Consider the following 10,138-nt stretch of genomic DNA (forward strand, 5'->3'; position numbering starts at 1 on the left):
ACCAATATGGCCGATGGTTAATTTGCATAATGATGTGACGTTACGTGAAACCCAAGAATACTAACACTCTCACCCCGGTAGCGAAAAAAATCGACCCCGGCCAGCCAGTTTTTTCAAGTTCACATATAGCTTCCTGTTCGTTGTGACTCTTAATGAACCTAAATTATCTAGTCATTGATTAACTTGTGTTACAAAAAACGATGTTTCCCTAATTTGGATTAATATCAGGAAAGGATGACAGTCGAAAACCCCACGGTAGAAGCCATGATAACTTCCGTGAGCATAGCCTTCTTAGTTGCCTTGTTCCTGCTAAACTCAGATCGCGTCCAGAAAGCCATTGAGATATTCAGCGAATGCTTGATTTTGCTAAATAACACCAACCAGTACAGTAAATACCAATTTATTTCAATACTTTACAGCACCATCTGTAAACTCCTCTTTTGCGCTTATCGCCGTATCTCTGACTACATAAGTGCGGAAAGATACGGAAAAAAAACTACTTGTCCTGTGCAATGAGTCTGGTGACTTAGTAGAAAAAGGAGATACAAGCATGGCTTTAGCAGAGATACTTGAGAGTCAAAATAGGTTTACAGAGGCCAAACAGTAGATATAAAGAGACAAACTGGTGAAAAAATTGGAGAAGCAAACGCTTGTGAAAGAGTAGGAATTGTTTCATAAACTTTCTGAAAACTTAAAAGCCAAAGAGTGTATTGAGAGAGCCCCCGCCATAAGAATCAAAATAGGCGACAAAAATGGAGAGGCATCTTGTTACGGAAACCTAGGAGCGTTGCTTAAGTTGCTCAGGGAATACGACAAGGCTAAAGAGTATCTCGAAAAAGCGCTTGTCATCACAACTGAAATTGGCGACAGAAGAGGAGAAGTTACAAGTTACGGAAACCTAGGTACTGTGCTTCAGTCGCTCGGGCAATACAACAAGGCTGTAGAGTATCTCGAAAAAGCGCTTGTTATCACAACTGAAATTGGCGACACAAGAGGAGAAGTAACAAGTTACGGAAACCTAGGTACTGTGTTTCAATTGCTCGGGAAATACAACAAGGCTATCGAGTGTTACGGAAAAGCACTTGTCATCAGAACTGAAATTGGCCACAGAGAAGGAGATGCAGCCGACTACGGAAACATAGGTACTGTGTTTCAGTCGCTTGGAAAATACGACAAGGCCAGAGTACCTTGAAAAAGCGCTAGTCATTAGAACTGAAATTGGCGACAGGATAGGAGATGCATTAGACTACGGAAACCTAGGTACTGTGTTTCAGTCGCTTGGGCAGTACGACAAGGCTAAAGATTGCTATGAAAAAGCGCTTGCCTTCAGATCTAAAATTGGCAACAGAGAAGGAGAGGCAGCCGATTACGGAAACTTAGGTACTATGTTTCATTCGCTCGGGCAATACGACAAGGCTAAAGAGTATCTCGAAAAAGCACTTTTGGTCAATACTGAAATTGACCACAGAAGAGGAGAAGCTTCAAATTACAGAAACCTAGGTATTCTGTTTCAGTCGCTCGGGAAATACGAAAGGGCTATCGAGTATCTCGAGAAAGCACTCGTCATCAGTACTGAAGTTGGCAACAGAGAAGAAGAGGCAGCTGACTACGGAAGCCTAGGTCATATGGTAAAGTCGATTGGGAAATATGACAAGGCTAAAGAGTATTGCGAAAAAGCGCTTGTCATTAATTAGAACAGAAATTGGCGACAGGAAAGGAGGGGCGGTCGAATACGAAAACCTATGTACTGTGTTTCAAGGGCTCAGAAAATACGACAAGGCTAAAGAGTATCTCGAGAAAAAGCTTGTCATCTGTACTGAAATTGAAGAAAGAGAAGGAGAGGCAGCCGCCTACGGAAACCTAGGTTGTGTGTTAAAGTCGCTCGGGAAATACGACAAAGCTAAAGAGTATCTTGAAAAAGCGCTTGTCATCAAAACTGAAATTGGCGACAGGAATGGAGAGGCAGCCAACTACAGAAACCTAGGTACTGTGTTTTAGTCGCTCGGGAAATACGACAAGGCTAAAGAGTATCATGAAAAAGCGCTAGTCATAAGAAATGAAAATGGCGACAGAGAAGGAGAGGCAGCCGACTTCGCAAACCTAGGTACTGTATTTAAGTCGCTTGGGAAATACGATACGGCTAAAGGGTACCTCCAAAAAGCGCTTGTCATTGTTATTGAAATTGGAGACAGAAGAGGAGAAGCTTTATGTTATGGAAACCTAGGTTCTGTGTTTCAGTCGCTTGGGAAATTCGACAAAGCTAAAGAGTATCTCGAAAAAGCACTTGTCATCAGAACTGAAATTGGCGACAGAGAAGGAGAGGCAGCCGACTTCGGAGACCTAGGTAATGTTTTTCAGTCGCTCGGGAAATATGACAAGGCTATCGAGTATTACGAAAAAGCGCTGGTCATCAATAATGAAACTGGCGACAGAGAAGGAGAGGCTAGCGACTACACAAACCTGGGTGCTGTCTTTCAGTTGCTCGGGCAGTACGACAAGGCTAAAGAGTCTCTCGAAAAAGCGCTTGTCATCAAAACTGAAACTGGCGACAGAAGAGGAGAAGCTTCAAGTTACGGAAACCTAGGTATTGTGTTTCACTCGCCCGGGAAACACGACAAGGCTATCAAGTGTCACGAAAAAGCGCTTGTCATTAATACTGAAATTGGCGACAGAAGAGGGAAAGCTTCAAGTTACGGAAGCCTAGGAATTGTGTTTCAGTCGCTCGGGAAATACGACAAGGCTAAAGAGTATCTCAAAAAAGAGCTCGTTATTAGAACTGAAATTGGTGATAGGAGAGGGGAAGCAGCAAATCTTGGATACCTAGGAGTTACGTCTCTAATTCTCGGAGATTATGAAGCTTCTGAAGTACTCTTAGAGAGAGCATTATCCATATCCAGAGATATTGGAGATAAAAGGATAGAGTTCGAGATCCTTCAAGATTACGTCGTTTTGTTTTTGTATCAAATCAAAATCAAAGACTCCCTTTCGTGTCTTCACCTGTGCATTGAAAAGTATGAGGAGTTGAGGAATTTCTTGGGCGTCAATGATCAGTTGAAAACATCATTTCTGGAAAGCTCAGGAATTTTTCCCTACAAGGTGCTAAGCATTCTGCTTTGTGTCAGCGGAAATGTTCGTAATGCTCTTTATGTTGAGGAGTTAAGTCGAGCGAGAGGCTTATCAGACTTGATGGTAGAGAAGTACTCGGTTGAAACGCACATCTCTGCTAACACACAATCTTGGTTTGGCATTGAAAAAATTTTGAGAAAGGAAAAGAACTGTACTTGTCTTTACATTTCAAATCATGAAATTGAAGTGCATTTGTGGATCTTGAAAACAGATGGAGCCATTCACTTTAAACGAATATCCCTAGAAGAGAGTCTCGTTCAGGCTGGGTTTCCCAAAGATTTGCTTTTGAGTACATTTTTGGCTGATAACCTCCAGAGTCTGGGTATTTTGCCCATTGGAGATTGTGAAGATCGGTCTTTAAATATGATTGAATCGCAACCTCTTATCCCCAAGCAAAAGAGCTCAGGAAGGGTTCGACTTGTGGAGGAGGAAAAGGATATCATTTCAAGTCTGTCGTTGTGTTACAAAATCTTTATTGCCCCAGTTTATGATTTACTCGAAGAGCCAGAAGTCATTAGTGTTCCTGACCGCATCTTGTACAAAGTCCCCTTTGCTGCCCTGAGTGAAAACCAGGGAGCCGAGTACCTCTCTGAGACTCGTAGGATCCGTGTCATTCCTTCTTTGACGACACTCAAGATCATTCAAGACAGTCCAGAGGACTATCACATCAACATTGGTGCTTTGATAATAGGCAACCCCAAGGTTGATTGGCTGCCGCCATTGCCAGGTGCTAAAAAGGAAGCGGAGATGGTCGGACGACTGGTTGGCGTTCCGCCCCTGGTAGAAGAGAAAGCAACGAAGCAGGCGGTACTTGATAGGATAAGTTCAGTGAGCTTGATACATTTTGCTGTCCATGGTAACGCCGAAAGAGGAGAAATTGCTCTCGCCCCCACTCCTACTCCCAACAGTCCAAACACTATCCTACCAAAGGAAGCTTATATGTTGACGATGGCTGATGTCTCACGCGTGAAAGTCAGAGCTAAACTGGTGGTACTTAGTTGCTGTCACAGTGGAAGTGGACAGGTAACAGCCGAGGGAGTTATAGGAATTGCCCGTTCGTTCTTAGGATCTGGTGCTCGCTCGGTGTTGATAGCACTTTGGGCCATTCCAGACTCAGCCACGCAGCGGCTGATGAGTCGGTTCTACGAACACCTTGTTGATGGAAAAAGTGCCAGTGAATCTCTTCATCATGCCATGAAGTGGATGAGAAATAACGGCTTTACAAAAAGTGTCTGAGAGGGCTTCGTTCACGCTGATTGGAGATGACGTGAGGTTTGAGTTTGGCAACAGAGGTAAGACTAGGTCAGACAAGATATTTCATTATAGTAAAATTACATATGAAGGTGGCTGCGCTAACTGGTCGCTGACTATCGGAGGGGGGCCTTTGTGACCTGGAATATCATAGTTAGTTATATATATATACTAATTGTGAATTATAGCCAGCACTGTTAAAAAGGGCTCGATACACATTTGTGTAGAGCGGTATATAACATTAGAGAGCTTTAGATTCGAGTACGAGAACGAGTACGAGTACGAGTTTACTAGCGTGCTCACATTGCGCATGCGTAGCTCTGCGTGACACTGTTTCGGAAGCGGGAAACTCGTCGTCCGCCGCTCGTCGACAACGAGATTTTGACCAGAAGTCGTCCTCTAGAGAACGAATTTCGAAAGGTGAGTATTTTGTATTTTAAACTTACCCTAGTCTTTTTCTAAGTCAGCAAAAGCAAACTTAAAGCCGTATACAGAGGTTTTATCGAATTGAATGTTATTACAAACCCTGATTTCATTCGTATTTGATACTTTTTGGTCGACCTATTTTCACGAAATTCTGAGGTCTACACATGCAAACAACATATCGCCAGTCGAATAAATTTAAATTGAAAAATGAGAGCCTTAAAAAGCACTTTCACCCTTTGAATTTTAACCATACATGAGGGATATAAACAGTGAATTGTTGTGATGTGGTTGACACTTTCCCGACTTTCTTCAATTCGTAGCGATAGCGAAACGAGTACTTTTTATTTGGAAAGGAAACACGAAACTATGCTTCTCAGAGAAGTACTGGTTGAAGAGCCTCACAAGTACTGACCAGATTCAAAAGAGAGAGGTATATCTTGGACGAAAATCGCCGAACACTATAATAAAACCTTGAACACTGAAACATTTTATTAGCTTCTCATTAATTATTGTCATATTAAAACCATTATATTTATGAAATGAAAACTAAGGAAGAGTTTGTATGGTAAAATATCTGAATACATTATTTTTACATCTTGTTTAGTTGTATCATATAAATGTACTGTATTATTATTACAAAGTCAGTTCAGCTGTTTTGAAATTAAAAATTATACATATTTACAATTTTGATTTTCTCAGGTAAATTAATTTAGATTTGAAAATTCTCCATAAAGGAAAAAAAATTGATGGCCATGGATCCACATCCCATATTCATCAATTACTCCTTTCATTGCTAACTATACATAGAAATTTACAAGCAGAAAATATAATTACAATTATAATTTGGTTCACTTCTTCTCTTTTATCTTCTCATCACTTTGCCAAATGGCATTGCTTAAATGTAGCCATACTTGGTACTAATGATGTAGCAAATCAAGAACTTTAAACCTGAAAATAATCATCTAATGTAGGAGGTTGAACATCAAAATAGGTGCTTGTAGTTGATCCATATAAGCAGGTACGTGTATTCCGAAGCAGAGCACACACTGAATACATTACACCTACTGGACTTAATCCAATCTTTAAGTTTTTCTTAAAATCTAGGAAAGCGAAGTATGTTACTATGTTGCTAAACACCCACTCCACAGCTTCCCTGACTTTACTTCATCCTTCAAGATGAATCTGAGTGGATAGGCGAGGTCGCCATATATACACAGTGGTTGTCCACTGGTATCAAATGAATGCTGCTGAAGGTTATGAAGGAGGCCAAACATTCTTAACATACCAGCATCATGCCTTTTACCCTCTGAAATGAAAATTTATAGAGTAAACATACTTGGATTTATATCAGTAGCTAGTGTTATAACACTCTTGTAGCTGCAGGTAACTGTTGAGTTACAAATTGTGATTTAATTTTTTTTTCGATTTTCCAAGTTAATTGGTTAATAGCCATTTTGATTTAGTAGGGGCTGGGTTATAGATATTTGTGTAAGGATTCAAGAGTAGGCTACATTTAATGAAGCTCTTACCAAGGGGCTGACTACCGAAAATGTTTCCTGATAGCTTTGATCTTTCCAGCCCACTCCTCTAGGTGTAGATACCGTAGATCCTCAAATCAATTAGCGCCCAGGGAGCATAATTCAAATTTATGAGAAAATGCGCTTATTTAATTTTTCCCAAATGGTGGCCTGACATGACCATTTTTTTAATACATCATCTACACATAAACAAAATTAACTATTTATTGACGTAAAAAACTGATCCCAGAGTTTAACTCACCATTAGTGCAATGTACAAATCTAATACTACACGATGAAAACCATGCATCCTTTGCTGTCTCACTACTCATCCACAAAATGAGGGGAGGGGAGGGGGCACTTATTTGAGGGGGGTACTTATTTTAAATTTTTGGTCGATAGGAGGAGAACTTATACGAAGGGGGTGCTTATTCGAGGATTTACGGTGGTGACACTTCAATTCAGTTTCAAATTTGGGGGCTTAAATAAGGGGAGGCATTACAGCAGAACGATGCAAATAATCGTATTAGCTTACCAACTGGTCCATGCAAATTGGCTATTAAACCATTTGGCGCAACAAATGATTGAAACCTTAGGGCATGTACCCTTTTGTGCCCACTGGGTACACGCTGGTTCTCTCCTGGGCGACAAATTGGGCGAACTGTCAGGTCTACAAACCCCTAGCAATTCTCAAGAGCTGTTCCCTTTCCATGGACAGCAAGAGCAAAGTCTTCCAGATGTTGGCTACTCAGCCAGGGTTGATCGAGATCTCTGAGCAAGTATCCATGGTTTGTGTAAGTAAAGCTGATCACCTCGTTGAAGATTAAGCTCAGCTCGGGCACTGAACAAAGCGAGGAATCATATCCGAGAGACGACATGGGTAAGAAGAAAATTTCAATAAAATCAACAGCCCTTTCGTTCCTGAACATACCGTGCCATTGGCACAAGTAAACATTTCTGGAATTGCTAATGCCTGAAGAAGGAGAGGCAATCCTGTGATGACAAACCTGAGCTCGGCTGCAAACTCTTCAAGAGAAATGGCGTCAAAAACATCGTCAATCCTTTCATACTGCTTGTAAGGATGTTGCCTCCCATCGTTGTGATTTCATAAATCGCAAAGGAGGTAAACGGATGCTAATAGGATAGTTTTTTTGGCTAAACATGGCGAGATTGTTACAGTAAAACCCTCGCACTCGGATCGATACATTTGTTTAGAATCTAAAGTTACAATTTTCGTCAGCACGACTACGAGTACGAGGTACTAGTGCCAGATCTCGCGCGGTTAAAACTCGTACTCGTACTCGTTCTCGCACTCGAATCTAAAGCTCTCTAATAAGTGACCAGAAGGAAACACACACGATTCGCTGCAACTCTGAGTTTCGTGCGTTAAGCACTCATCAGGCAGATTTAATGAAGAAGCAACCCTATCTGCAAGTATATATTATATTTACAATAAGTGGTAAAAACAATAGGTAATTATGGCGCGATATTTACAATAGGTGAGAGAGGCGTAACAATATTTAGGTGAGAAGGCTGTGATTACAACAATGGGGCATGGGATAATAGTAATACAAAGACTATTGTAGTAGGAGAGTGTCAATTGTTCCTTAGATAAAATTTGTTTTCATGTCGGCACTTGGATATGAGTTTAGAACGTTTGTTTAAGAGATTGCAGTTGCTGTGTTTGATTATCATAAGCTTTTCAGTCAAGCAAAGGTCGCTTCGTTTGCTGGAATTGTTGTAGGGGCTAGCTCTTGCGAGGATAGACCATTGAATATTAATTATAGGAAAATTGATTACCTGACTCGTGAATTCCACGTTAAATTGCACTTGAAAACCGATATCGCACGATTCGCTTCGCTAACGTGGAATTCACGAGTCAGGTAATGAATTTTTATTGAATAAAAATAGGAAAACAAGAAAACAGCAATAAAATTGTTTGTTTCATCCTGAGCGCGCGGCCCAGAAAGCCATTTTGAAGTCAACTTGTCAGAACTGTCATCGCGTTAGCGAATAGGAAGCCAGGTCAGTCGCGCACGTTAGACCTTCGACATCTTTTATTTGAACCTCGTTTTTACATTCGGTTTCAAACTTTTTAAACAAGCTTCACACTATTTAAGGATAATGGTGGTATTTCACTGAATTTAAAAGCCCTTTTTTTTAACATCTTTTTCTCAAATTTCCACCGAATTTGCTTGAGAAGGAAAATAATTTACACCTTTTATCTCTTTGGTGGCAAAACGGAAAGAAATGAAGTGTGCAAGCGAAAGCACTGAAAGTTTAACATTGCGATTAATAAAAGGTAAGTACCTTGAAGTGTAAATACGTGTATTGATATTTTATTCCTTTAAAAGGAAAGAAGTGTTTCATGAAAAGTCCAAAACTTTGATCTTTTTATTTGTAGAAATTAACTACAGGCAACTGCCATTAGCTGAATCGTTGGGATGAGCATTCAACTGAAAGTTGATGCAAATGTTCACTGGAGAGTTGTTGAACGATGCATTGGTGAACAGTCCACCTAGAACTGTTGCTGTTAGACCATCACTACCGTTATTCATTGTTGTTGTGTTATTACCGACTACTGATGCAAGTGCAAGGCTGTTGACAATAATTTCTCGCAAAGCTTCCGTGGGTGGACCGCCGCTGGCGTTGGCAGCTGTGACAGTCGTAGTAGTACGACTGAAAACCCAACCAACTTGCTCGACATCCTTCGTTGTTTTTCTAAAAGATTACGGCTGTAGGTGGATATTGAACCCGGGTTGGCGTGACCTGTTAGTTCGGGAATTGTTTTTTCTGGGCCGTGTTTACAGGATTTTCTCGCTTTCGCGTTGTCGCAAGCGAAAGAGGTTTTTCATGCCTCTCCAAGAGTTTATAGTTCAGTTCAAAACAAGGAAGAACCTCAGGCTCACTTTGAGAAATGCTTTTCTGTTTCTGGTTCTTTAAAAGGTGACAATGATTTTAGAAACATTTTAAATTGGCTCAGAAACCAAACTTTGTAACGATTTGACGATAGTTGTTATGCTTACGTAGATGCGAAACAATTTCACTCAGCCTCGTTTTCAACTCGCAAATCCACCCTAAATACCTCGCTTCATTAACCAAACAGAGTGCGAGATTGTATTCAATGATGCGATTCTAAAGTTAATCGTGTTGTCCTTGAGATGCCAGACGTGTTTCGAGAAAGTTTCGAGAGTTCAGTACTGCTAGAGTATTTTCTGTGGTTGAATGTTGCCTTGTGCTGTGTATATCTCTGTTTAAAAGTTCCTTCAGTCAGGTCGATGTAGCTCAGAGTTGCAGCGAGTCATGTGTGTTTCCTTCTAGTCACTTGATGTTATATATAAGACTAGATGGCGCAACGACAGATTTTAAGACTAGATGGCGCAACCACCGAATGTCGTTCAACCACGAGAGACGGCGAAATGACACAGAGCTGAGCAAGTACCTGTGGAAACTAAAGGAGAAGAGGGAAGACTATTCGATTTCATGGAAAATTATTACTAGAGCATATTCCAATGCCACAAAACGTTGCAATTTATGCCTCACTGAGAAATTTTTTATCTTGTCTTATCCGCATGAAGCCTCTTTAAACAAGCGAAGTGAAATAATATCCAATTGTAGACATCGGCGAAAATATATTCTCAAGTATCCTTAACGCTATTATCGGCGCGTACGGTTTTCAAGATTTGAATTTTTTAAACAATGTCATGTGATCACGTTGCTGAGTTACCATTAACCGTCACGATGCCTCAGTGTGTATGGAGTTTAACTCATGAGTGGATCAACTTTTGTTGGTCTACGAAACAGGCTGTATTAAAATC

At 40.7% G+C, this 10,138-nt stretch overlaps 2 pseudogenes across 1 annotated transcript; one reads left to right on the forward strand and one right to left on the reverse strand.

Annotated features, from left to right (window-relative positions):
- The first annotated feature begins 264 nt into the window (after nucleotides 1-264).
- LOC148717906 (uncharacterized) lies at nucleotides 265-4,516 on the forward strand (annotated as a pseudogene).
- A 758-nt stretch (nucleotides 4,517-5,274) lies between these two features.
- LOC148717907 (uncharacterized) lies at nucleotides 5,275-7,422 on the reverse strand (annotated as a pseudogene). The gene is made up of 2 exons (XR_015994378.1): nucleotides 6,856-7,422; nucleotides 5,275-6,109 (listed from the first exon to the last, which is right to left on the reverse strand). The product of XR_015994378.1 is annotated as an uncharacterized LOC148717907 (transcript).
- Between the last annotated feature and the right edge of the window lie 2,716 nt (nucleotides 7,423-10,138).

This window comes from Stylophora pistillata, chromosome 13 (genome assembly GCF_964205215.1).
Source record: "Stylophora pistillata chromosome 13, jaStyPist1.2, whole genome shotgun sequence".
Lineage (NCBI taxonomy): Eukaryota > Metazoa > Cnidaria > Anthozoa > Scleractinia > Pocilloporidae > Stylophora > Stylophora pistillata.